Consider the following 5,768-nt stretch of genomic DNA (forward strand, 5'->3'; position numbering starts at 1 on the left):
GACAATCGCATGGCAAACAAACCACAAACAATCTAGATTTGTCTCGCATGGCTTTACAAATCACATGAATCTGGCTGTTCATATGCATTCTCCTCTGCCCCCCAATGAACACAAAGTTGCCATGTTGTATCCTAGATCTGATCTAAGCATTAAGGTTGCAGTTGCTACCAGTAGGTGCTCGAAAAGTATGTTTAGGATTCACTAAGAGTTGGCAAAAAAAGATCGGGGAAATGTTGAAAACAGTTTGGAAGCAGGGCAGAACAGAGTACTTTTTGGGAGGCACGTATGTAGGCAAAAAAATAGTTGCCACCTATATATGGTGTTGGTTACCATCATGTTATGTTGTTGGTTGCCGTCATGTTGTGTTGTTAGTAGCCGCCAGTTCAACATGGGAGTTGCCATCCAGATTGTAGGAGGAGAATAAATATGCATGCCCTATCAACAGAAATGCACCGCTGCAAATGTTTCCTACTTGGCAATCTGTAATAGTTGTTTATGCCAGAAATTTGATAAGATTGCCGTGTTTCCTTTTATGTGGTAACATCAAAAATGGAATTCGAATAATAGTGCGTTCTTATTCATGCAGTATCTAAAAACACAGTGGGAGAAGCAGAAAAAATGAATCATGAAGACGAGGTTGATTCTTGGTTTTCCGGAAGGCCGCAAGCGCCACCTTGGGATGCAATAGAGTACAATCAACTTATTTTCGCAGGACCATTGCTGCCACTACTAGAGCAGTGCGCGAGCATAGGTACGATGCGTGATCAAAAAGGGACAGTTGACAAGTTTGTGGACTTGAAAATGGCATTCTACTTATGTACTACAATGACAATATTCGCATGTTCTTATGACACAACCACACAGGCAGGGATACCATGGCAAGTTGCAACACAGGGGGCTATCGGTGATAGATATGCGGGAGACCAACTTCAAGTAGCAAATATGGTAAATCAAGGTAACACAAGAAAATAACATGTTGATGTGGCGAAAAAAAACTTGCAAGGATGGAAAGACTTACGAGTATTTTGAAAAAACACAAGACCATCGTGCAACACGTGGCAACAGGTGGCAACTGGATACCTGCCATCAACGTCTTACATAGTTGAGACGTATGAAATGAATTTGCGGACAGTGTATCAGAAAAGGAAACTAGACGACATTTGTGTTTATGTGATGTTGAAAGGATCAAGAAGAGGTGTCTAGAGGGGGGTGAATAGACCCTTAACACACAAAGTTGGCAGTTTTTAAGTTTTTCAAGTTTAGGTGGAGTTTAAGCACAAGTTTAACCATTCACAATACATATCAAGCAAGCATGCAAAGAGTATATGGGCAGCGAAAAGTAAAGCATGCAACTTGCAAGAAAGTAAAGAGATGGGATTGGAGTGTGCAAACGCAATTGGAGACACGGATGTTTTTGGCGTGGTTCCGATAGGTGGTGCTATCGTACATCCACATTGATGGAGACTTCAACCAAAGAAGGGTAACGGTTGCGCGAGTCCATGAAGGGCTCCACCCACGATGGGTCCACGAAGAAGCAACCTTATCTATCCCACTATGGCCATCGCCCACGAAGGACTTGTCTCACTAGGGTAGATCTTCACAAAGTAGGCAATCTCCTTGCCCTTACAAACTCCTGGTTCAACTCCACAATCTTGCTGGAGGCTCCCAAGTGGCACCTAACCAATCTAGGAGACACCACTCTCCAAAAGGTAATAGATGGTGTGTTGATGATGAACTCCTTGCTCTTGTGCTTTAAATGGTAGTCTCCCCAACACTCAACTCTCTCTCATAGGATTGGATTTGGTGGAAAGATGATTTGAGTGGAAAGCAACTTGGGGAAGGCTAGAGATCAAGATTCATATGGTTGGATTGGAATATCTTGGCCTCAACACATGAGTAGGTGGTTCTCTCTCAGAAAATGTATGCTGGAAGCGTAGGCACGTTCTGATGGCTTCCCTCACTAATGAGGAGAGGGTGGAGGGGTATATATAGCCTCCACACAAAATCTAACCGTTACACACAATTCACCAAACTCGGTGGGACCGAATAAGAAAACTCGGTCGAACCGATTTAGTTCATAATGCGACCGTTAGGCATTTTGGTGGGACCGATATGATCAACTTGGTGGGACCGATGTGCAAGGGTTAGGGTAAAACCTCATCTCGGTTTGGCCGATTACAGAAACTCGGTGGGACCGATTTAGTAATAAGCAAAACAGAGAGTTGGTCAGGCAAACTCGGTGTGACTGATTACATATTTTCGGTGAGACCGAAAATATTGCAATAGACAACAGGGAGTTTGCAAGCCCATCTCGGTGAGACCGAGATCCCATCGGTTAGACCGAAGTGGCTAGGGTTTCTGACAGTGGCTATGTCAAATGAACTCGGTGGCGCCAGATGGATCAAATCGGTGGGCCCGAGTTTGACTTTTGGTTTGGGACATATGTGGATATAAGAAAGTGGTTGAGGGCTTTGGAGCATATCACTAAGAACTTTGAGCAAGCAAGCCATTAAACAACACCTCATCCCCTTTTAATAGTATTGGCTTTTCTATGGACTCAATGTGATCATGGATCACTAAAATAGAAAATGTAGAGTCCTGAGCTTTAGAGCTTCACCCAATCCTTTGTCCTTAGCATCTTGAAGGGGTTCCACATCCTCTTGTCCATGCCACTCCACTGTTGGACTTATCTGAAATACACTAGATAAAAGTATTAGTCCAACAAGAGATATGTTGATATTAATTACCAAAATCACCCAGGGAGCACTTGTGCTTTCAATCTCCCCCTTTTTGGTAATTGATGACAACATACATCAAAGCTTTAGATAAAGATATAGAGAAAAGTAAGTAAAAGCTTTGGAAGGACATGTAACATGCATAGGCTCCTCCTACATTTATGCAATCATGCAAATATGGAACATAAGATCATGTGAGTGCATAATCATGACAGAGCAAGCAATGTGTTACGTGTATCTTGGCTATATGCATCAGGGTAAATGGTGTGAATATGAGAAAGTACCTTCATGCTCATGAGTCCTTCTTGCAAACAATATGTACATCAGCAAGAGATCTTCATGTACATGAATGTGATGCATATACTTACCTTGTGGTCTTGAGCTAGCTTTGGAAGAGATGAACCTGAGTAAACAAGGTTAGACAACACAGAAACATCTACCAAACAGAGCAAGAGCAGTAAACCACAAGAGTACCAAGATTTGGGATGACATGTAGAGTGAGTACTAGGTACTCTATTTGAGTGTAGACATGTCCCCAAAGGTAAATATATGCAATGAAATCAAAGATTTCCTTCCCTTAGATGTCTTGCTCCCCCTGAATCTTATATGGGATACTAGGAGAAGATAGGGAATAGAAAATCAAAGCAAGGTAAACACAGAAACAACATGAACATGTCTTTCCCCTATAAAGACATGTAAATTCTCTCCTCTTTGAATACCAAGCAACTGGGGTCTTTCTTGGTGTGAGAATTTAACACTCTTTCCCTTTTGATATGATTAAGCTTTGATGTGAGCTCTCTCTCCCCCTTTGACATCAATTTCCAAGAAGGGTCTTCTGGAGTGTGAGTCAAAATAGATTTGGTCCTTGAGTCACATGGCAAAGTAGCAGGGAAAAATAAAGTGCTGGTAGAGGATAAGAATCATCGAGTGGAGCTGGAACAAAATGTGCAAGATGCAAGTGACAAAGTGGTTTCTCAGCATTGAAACCGGCTACACCGAGTTGATTCCTTCGGTGGCACTGAAAAGTTTCGGTTTGACCGAAAGAGGCAAATCGGTTTGTCCGAGTTCATCACAGAGAGAAAGCACTAGTCACCTCAGCTCACTAAGCGAATAAGATCTCACAAGGATTTGTAAGGAATTGAATGCAGAGAAATGCAGAACAGAAACAAAAGAGAAGAAATCTAGATGATTTTTTTTTTGAAAAGGGAACAAATATGCATGAGACAAATGCGAGAACAAGGAAAGACACTAGAGAACTTCATCTAGAATTGGTCGGCGACAAAGTCACGTATGTTAGAGTATATTGACTTAGGAGTCAAGTGAAGACACTTGATCATAGGTCATACTCATCGTTTAAGCTCAAAATGGGGTTGCCATTTTTTCATTTAAGCACTTTGATGTATTCTCATCTTGTTGAGCTGCTTTGACCCATGACTTGGGGTAAAGCATCTCTAAGATGGAATGACATATCTTGGGTGGTGGTGTTGATCTTGATCATGTAATTGAACTTGTGTGGGATGCTCAATGTTGATGTAGTTCATTTGGAGCACCACTTGTAATTGGAGTTCATCTACCTACATGGATTAGATTTGCAAGGAAGAGCACTTGTGTATCCAAAATGACAATCATGAAATTTGACTTAGGAATTTGTGAAAGGATATATTTGAAGGGTTTCATGCTTCCTTGTCTTCAACCACCGTAAAGTAGAGACTTGGTGATGTAGAGATTGCTCAAGATGTGAGTGAGTTGCAATCTCATAGATTTAGATTCATCCAAGTACCTACAAGAGTTAGATGACATGCAAGGGTGCAAATATATCCAAGATATGTGATTATCATCATAAGAGAAATATCAAGGATTAGTCATAGGCTCATGTCTTGCATGTATCCAAATGGAGTTCCTACTCCAAGTTTGAAGCATCAATGATGTTCAATTCACCTCTCAACCTGCAAAACACTTTCTTGTCAAGTGGTTTAGTGAATATATCTGCCAATTGCTTGTCAGTGCGAACATGCTTAAGGTTAATATCACCCTTAGCAACATGATCTCGAATGAAATGATGACGAACTTCAATGTGCTTAGTTCGAGAGTGTTGCACGGGATTGTGAGCAATCTTAATAGCACTTTCATTGTCACAAAGCAAAGGAACATGTTTCACATATATCCCATAGTCTTTAAGAGTTTGGGTCATCCAAAGTAATTGAGCACAACATGAACCAGCGGCAATGTATTCCGCTTCGGCAGTAGATAAGGATACCGAGTTTTGTTTCTTGGAGGACCAAGACACAAGAGATCTACCAAGAAATTGACAAGTACCCAAAGTGGACTTTCTATCAACCTTGTCTCCGGCATAGTCCGAATCGGAGTAGCCAACAAGATCAAAAGAAGACCTCTTAGGATACCAAATGCCAAAATTTGGTGTATGTATTAAGTATCTCACTATCCGTTTCATGGCCTTAAGATGACACTCTTTAGGGGCCGCTTGATATCGTGCACACATACACACACTTAGCATAATATCGGGACGAGAGGCACATAGATATAATAATGAACCAATCATAGAGCGGTAAGCTTTTTGATCAACGGGTTCACCATCTTTAGTCAAGTCAAGATGTCCACTAGTAGGCATGGGTGTACTCATATCTTTGCATTCTTGCATATTGAACTTTTTTAATAAGTCCTTGGTATACTTAGTTTGAGAGACAAAGGTACCGTCCTTAGTTTGCTTGGTTTGCAAACCAAGAAAGAACTTGAGTTCAGTCATCATAGACATCTCAAACTTCTCTTACATAAGCTTTCCAAACTTCTCACTAAAATGAGGGTTAGTTGATCCAAATATAATATCATCAACATAGATTTGGCATACAAATAATTCTCCATTGACCCTTTTAGTGAAAAGAGTAGAATTAATTTTTCCAATCTCAAAGCCTTTTTCAATAAGGAACTTGGTCAGGCATTTATACCATGCTCTAGGAGCTTGTTTAAGACCATAAAGAGCTTTGTGAAGATTGTAAACATGATTAGGTTTCTTAG

The sequence above is a fragment of the Triticum aestivum genome, chromosome 5B (assembly GCF_018294505.1).
Source record: "Triticum aestivum cultivar Chinese Spring chromosome 5B, IWGSC CS RefSeq v2.1, whole genome shotgun sequence".
NCBI lineage: Eukaryota > Viridiplantae > Streptophyta > Magnoliopsida > Poales > Poaceae > Triticum > Triticum aestivum.